Source organism: Hemibagrus wyckioides, linkage group LG07 (genome assembly GCF_019097595.1).
Source record: "Hemibagrus wyckioides isolate EC202008001 linkage group LG07, SWU_Hwy_1.0, whole genome shotgun sequence".
Classification (NCBI taxonomy): Eukaryota; Metazoa; Chordata; class Actinopteri; order Siluriformes; family Bagridae; genus Hemibagrus; species Hemibagrus wyckioides.
The window spans coordinates 14,464,883-14,471,883 of record NC_080716.1 but is presented as its reverse complement, the minus strand read 5'-3'; the positions used below and the strand labels follow the sequence as shown (position 1 = coordinate 14,471,883).

The following is a 7,001-nucleotide window of genomic DNA, read 5'->3' as shown; positions in this document are numbered from 1 at the left end:
GCCTTTTTTTCATTAAAAAAAAAACCAAAATAAAACAATCCTGCCTAAATTTTGTAAACCCATACATTTAATCACCCCAAACCATGTGGCAAAATGTATTATGTCTGTTGAGACAAAAGTAGAACGTTTCAGCATAATGTACAAAGTATTTTTTGGACTAAAACCAAGACAGCTTTATACCCAAAAATCTCCAAACCCACAGTTAAGCATGGTGGTGGCAGCATCATGCTGTGGGTCTGCTTCTCTTCAGCTGGCACTGGGGCGCTAATCAAGATAGAGGGAAACATCGACAGCTCCAAATACAATTCTATTTTAGCACAAGGCCTCTGTTAGACAGCTGAAGAAACATTTCACCTTCCAGCTTGACAATGATCCAAAGCACAAATCAGCAAACATCAACAAAGGAAAGACTTCAGAAGATGAGGATCAAAGCTTCGGAATGGCCCGGTCAGATCTAAATCCTATTGAAAACATGAAATGACCCCAAGAATGCTTTGTACAGGAGATTCCCAAACGATTTGATAGATCTGGAGCATTTCTGCAGTAAAATTGGCAATGCAAGATGTGCCAAAGTGGTAGATTTTCAACCCTAAACCTGTGAACACTGTATTACGAGTTGCTTTTACAAAGTATTAAGGAGTATGCACAGTTATCACACCCGGGTTAGTGTAGGTTCACTTTTGTTGGTTGCTATATCACATCAAAGGTTAAAAAAAGATCAGGACAAAAACAGGGGTGTGTTGACCACACTGTGTACCTTCCATGACATATTTACATCACTCTTATACCACAGGGTTCAAGTGAAATGTTACCTCATTCATGTTACAGTGCTTTAACAGCCTTGGGAACAATGCTCTTGAGATTTGTTAAGTTTGTCCTGATTAGACTGCTGTGCCAACAGCAGCCATCCTCTCTAGTTACGGCTGCAGATACATCATGTGGGCAGGTACGTCCCTTCTGAGGGCACATTAATATTTCTAATTGTTACATTTAATCATATTTTGCAGTGGGCATCTGTGCAGATGATCCTATTAGCTGAAAAGCATGGGAGGCACATTTGTAGTTGACCAGAGTTAACTTGCTATGTTTTGACAGGCATAATGAAATGTTCTGTGACAAGGGAACTCATTTCCTTAATATAAATTAACTGAATTATTTAGCTGATTTAATTACCTGTCTCAATTATGTAATGTGTACAAAGTGTTAGGCTTATGTTTTGGACTTATATATTGCACACAGGTTCAGGGGGATTGACTTGTGGTAAATAATTACCTCGTCTATTACTGATCTCCCTCATCTGCATATTCCCGGAAGTAAGTTTGTAATGAAATAGTTTCTTTGATAATCATGCTATAAGAGAGGATGTATATGATCCCTCTGTATCCTTGAACACTGTGTTCTTTCTTTTGCTCATTGTTTGAAGGGAGAAAAAGAAACACAAGGTTGAGAGGACCATCTTTCCATCACCTTTACTTTCTATATTCTTTCTTCCTAATTCTCAGGAGAGAAAAGGAGGGCGAAAAGAGAAAAGCATCTGGTCGTATGCTTTTTGCTCAACGCTGGTTTTCTTTTTCTTTTACTTAAAAGAGATTTGTAAAGAGAATCTAAAATGTTAATCTATTTGGCATTATAGTTTTAGAGATATTGAATTCTTTTCAAATTTTTCAGCACTGACAGATTGCCCACACAAGAAAATATTTATATCAAAAACATGCATACAGCGTCTTCGCTTTGGTTACGTCAAATAAAAACACTTCATGATGTGCTTAAAGTAAATGATGGTGCAAAGGCATGATGCTTTCATAAAGTCAGAAGTCTTACTTAATAATAATGATCTTTATGAACAAACAAACAAACAAACAATAGGTAGACTAATGATCCAGATCATTCCTTCATATTAGTATTTCTTATTTTATGTGGCTTGAGTGCTCATGTGGAATTCACAAATGGATACTTACACAAGACTTATGGGTTCACGCATGGCAGGTTGTGACAGTCATTCAAAATAAGGTTAGTTAGCTGTGGAGCTTATACTTAGTATATGACCTACATATCCTCAAATATTTCCTCAGGTTGATCCATGGCCACACAACTAGCAGAAGAATTTATAAAAAAAACATTGTTAATGGAAAGGTTTGGATCTAGAGTGAAGTCATAAACACATGCAGTCTGTCCCCATGTTCAGCCTTGCTTGAGCCAACACTGGTTAAAAATGTAAATGATTTTAACGTAAATATAGTTATGGCAGAGAAGAAAGAAAGAGAGAAGGACGAAATCACACTAAACACCGCTTTATTCAAAGTGTCTAAAGAAACAGCATTGGTTTAATATTTCTAGCTCACAGAATGAAATTACTCATGTAGAGCTCGTAGTGTGCCCTCGGAGATTTCTGATGCTGTAGACTGTAATGTTTTTGATGGTCTTATGGTTAGAACTGAAGTCAATGGATACTTGTGTGACTTTTTTCTATTATCCATACATGATATTCTAATATCAATTTCAGACCATAAATAATGTGACAAGTTTGAAAGGAAACTGTGGTAAATGATTGGGTGAAAGTTTGCTAGTTATTATGCTTGATATGACCTGGTAACTATGTGCATCCAAATAATATGACAGACCTACAAGAGGTTTCTGTGGCAGGTGACATCATCCACCTAAACATTATTCCAGAAGTCCTAAATCTGCAAGCCTTTCTGTAAGTAGTTTCTTATGGTTATGTTTCCACTTTACTGTATATAATGACTGCTACTTCAGCTATTCATTCTAACATCTTTACTAGGTTTTCTTCCTTATTGTAATGTGCTGAAAAAAGGGCAGTCTAGAATGCTCACTACAAACTTTCACACATGTTTGAAACACTTTAAAGCCAAAGTTTAAACTTGCTGGTATCTAGCATAAGATTGGTAATCACAGAGGACACTTGTCTCTTCAATCTTTCTGTGGACTATTGCCTATCAGATACTGATTACAGAAACATCACCGCCACTGAAGAAAAGTAGTAAAGTGTCTAACTTGTCCCGTAGCTCTATCAGACATGATGTGAAGGCGATTTCAAGTATAAAAGGGTGAGCTGGGATGATACTACTTGCATGTAATGATGATCTCTGATTACTAGGATAACATTTGATCATTTTATTGATCGATTTTGTCTTGACTTTGTGGCCCAATTCACAGAGTGAGTACAGAACTCAATTTATTAATAGATACATGAACCAACCAAAACAGTAGGGCTAGGCAATTATCGAAAACCTTGAAATAAGAAAAGCAATTATAAAACTGGCATAATTAAGAAATTCCAAATTAGATCAGGTTCAAAATTAGGGTCAGGTATAAACATTTCATTACCCTCCAGTAATAACAAGAGACCACACAAAGTTATAGCAAACAGTTTGTAAAGGCATATACTAATTGTGATCAGGTGTGTACTGAACCTCTGAGAATATGGATAGGTTTATGATGAGTCTATGATGATTTATGTGAAAGTGTATCAGAACCATTAGCTGGCAATGATGTTAACTAGGACGTAGTATAGCTCAGATCTGGAGCTGACTGAGAGTTTGTATTCAGCTCTACGATTTGGAGCTGGACAATATGTCACTATGTGTGAACTTTCCAGATTCAGGCCTGGGTCCAAGATGTCCAATACAAGGACTCAACGGTGATCCTCAGAACCATATTCCTCTCAGTCAATGAGGTACTGGTGTCTTTCTCTATGGCAATCTATAATGGTTCTGACAGTGTAAGCTCCTTGCCTATTGATGTCTAGCAGTGGTTCTGGTGTATTAGCCAGAAATGGACTGTATAGGGTGGGAAGTTAAGTCTTAAGAAGAGAATGAATAAGTGTAACATACATCAATGATGCATTTGATGATCTTGAAGAGCCTGGTGGAGTAAGGCATCAGCTTATGATGACACCAGTGTAGAGAAAGATCTCTAACTGAGAGATTAAAATGAAATTAGAATTAGAAATTAAAATGTCTTCTATTTAAAAATGTATTACAAAGAGCAGAAAGCAGAACTTAGATGAAAAACTGCACTCAGGAAAAATTTCCACAAGTTCCTCTGCAGACTTTGAATGTCACACCTGGTTCTTTTTTGAGGGCAAAACCTGAGAGCCAGCATTATGTCTGAAATGTGAAAATGCATAATATTTTATTTACTGCAAATTATTGTCATCATTTTTTTTTAAAGTAACGTTTGGGAATCTTTTTTAGTGACTCAGTAATGCATAAAATAAACATCGAAGACAAAATTGGTATTGCACAATACTGTCTGTGTTGGTTGTGTGGTGGATAAACCCCTTATCATGACTTTTCGACAGGGGGATTAAATGTGTCACAAATAGCCTGCAAAAATCTTCTGCAAACTGAGTAAAAGGTTTTGAGTTTATACGAATTTCTCCATTGTGGCAAAAGAGAATCTAAAATTAAAACAGGCAAAAAGGTATTCGTGTGACAAATGACATGCTGCCACCTCCATTCCCCCTCCCCTGATTTTTCATTTATCTGCTGTGTCTATTAAATAAAGCATCTAGGTTAAAGTAAACAGCCACAATATGCATAAAACTTTCCTCTCAGCTCTAAAATCTGGAATTTGAAGCATCATCTAAATCTGATTGCCAAGTAGTTTTTGCCCTAACATGGGCTGAATTAGCCGAGTCTTCTCACGTTGCATTTGGGGCAGCCTTGAACTTCCCTATGTTCAGCTGTAACCTCATTCAGATACTGCGGTGTTTTCCTTTCCCTCTCTAAACAGTATATTAACCCTAGAGTTCAAGGCTCCTTGGAAATGTGTTTTCTTTGTTACATTTTCTTGTTTTGTTTGTCACAAGCAGTGGCTTTTTTTGCCACAAGAACCTCTCTTGCATTAGAGGTGTGTCAACCTATTTATTATAATCGAAGGCTAGCATATATAACACAAAACAGGAGACACACAAGAGACTCAAGTAGATTTAGCAGCTACTGAGTGTTTGAAATGTAGTGAATAACATGGTAATGACACAATTATGGGAATTACAAGCAACGGCGTACTTTTTTTAGCAGCCGGATCAGTGTTGAATGTACATTTTCATCTCATTTAAATCAGAATAATAGCCCCTTGCTGTGAATGAGCACTACTGAAGAGAGCAAAAGAGGCCTCCCTGAGGTCCCAATAATCACAGAATTATACTCTCACACTGCTACCGCCTTTGTTTGTATGAGGACTTGAACCATACTAAAATCTCTCATCAAACTCAGCTACATGGCTTCAAATACTATCATTCCAAATACATTGCTTTTTAGGAGAAAAAAAAATGAGGCTCTTTGTAGGCATGTAGCAAATCTCACTGAGGAATCAAACAGGAGATACACTGGTAAGCATACCAAAATGTTAGTTAAAGTATGCTAAATAAGTCCAATTTTCGGTTATTTGTAATGAATCCAATGATTCTGACTAGTGTTTAAGTGTTTCTGTTGCACCACTATAAGACAGTGAAGCAGAGTGACTGTGTCATTATGTGTAATGGGGAGTTCATTGGCATGCAGGTCCTCACAGGTAAGTGACAGTCATCCATACAGCTGAGGCGACGTGCTATCAGCAGAGACACGCACTGATTTATGGAGGAAGGTGGCATGCCAGCGGGGGTGTCCTGGAGCCCGCTGCAGTTCAGAAGAGATGGATGCCACCCTGCATTGGGAGCTCTGGGGTGGCCGACACAGAGGAGGAGCGAGGCTCAATCTCCAAACCCAGACAAGAAGAATGGGCACAGTGGCTGTTAATGGCTCTAGACGGGATATACTGTTTGATGAGATGTGTCAAGCGGCATTGAGCATGCTCGGTGGTGTGTGTTAGGGGCTCACACCAATAATAGTATGACTTTTCATTTTTACTAGTGGACCACTAATTAAAAAAAAAAAAAGTAGTCGGCTGCTTGTTTTTTTCCAAAGTTAAAGCAAAACAGGTTTCCAGGACATCGCTATATTTAGGGTGTTTTATTAGTGCATGTAAATGGCAATAAACACAAGCAAAAAATGTCACACTGCACTTAAATTCCCAACCATACAAACAGTACTACAATACAGTATTTTAAAACTAAATTTACTTTTATTAATTCATCTTTATTAGTCTTTTTATCCAAGATAGGGTCATGGTGTATCTTGGGAACGTCATGAGAATATACCTGGTATGAGACAACAGTCCACTGCAGGACATCACAGTAGTCAATCCACCTACATACCTTTTTGTTTTCTACAGTTTTAAAAAAAAAATCTTTAAAAAGCAAGTTTTATAACCTTTATATAAGGTGTCACTAATCCTAGAAGTTTTTTGTGATGTGATTATTTATATTAGTATATAAGAATTTCCGATTTAAATATCATGGTACATCATGAGATCAGGTATTTAAACAAAAGTTTTTTCAAGGACTAGCAGATGGCCAGAAAGGTGAGCAGCTTCAGGCCTGCTTTACCATGGAGCTGAAGTAACTAGTTGACGTTCTACATCAGTCCACTAAGCTGCCCCTGTAGTGGTGAAGCAGGGCTAAGCCCCAGGGACAGCATGCTATAAGCATCCTCTTTGTCCTTTACATCCTGGCCCTGCTGGCAGACAGTATTTTATAACACATCACCTGCCTGCTAATGCATAGTGTGCTTGCTTCCTTTCTCCAGCATGCATGCAAGTCGACGGGCTTGGAAGTAATTGCTTTCCATATCTGTATGTCATATATTTACTAGCCATTTATAGTTTTATCATTCTGTATGTGTAGAATGAAATAATGACCGGAGTTATTGCTTTCATTCAGACTTCACATCATTCAGCATATATGGAGTATAAAATTGGTTTACAGCCTATTTGTATCAGGATGAATACAATAACTACCATGTACAATAGCAGAAATAAATGTCAATTGGAAATGGGCCTGCAAATAACGTGAGTGATCTGATATATACTGTACCTGCCCTTCAATGTTTAAATCTATCACACTTCTTTTTGGCTTCGACCAGTCTTTGCCGCGCAAG

The 7,001-nt window shown here is 37.6% G+C and overlaps 1 long non-coding RNA gene across 1 annotated transcript; it reads left to right on the top strand.

Annotated features, from left to right (window-relative positions):
- The first annotated feature begins 901 nt into the window (after positions 1-901).
- On the top strand, positions 902-2,640 carry LOC131355460 (uncharacterized). Its single transcript, XR_009204867.1, has 3 exons — positions 902-946; positions 1,240-1,313; positions 1,424-2,640. It is a non-coding gene; the product is annotated as an uncharacterized LOC131355460 (long non-coding RNA).
- The last annotated feature ends 4,361 nt before the right edge of the window (positions 2,641-7,001 follow it).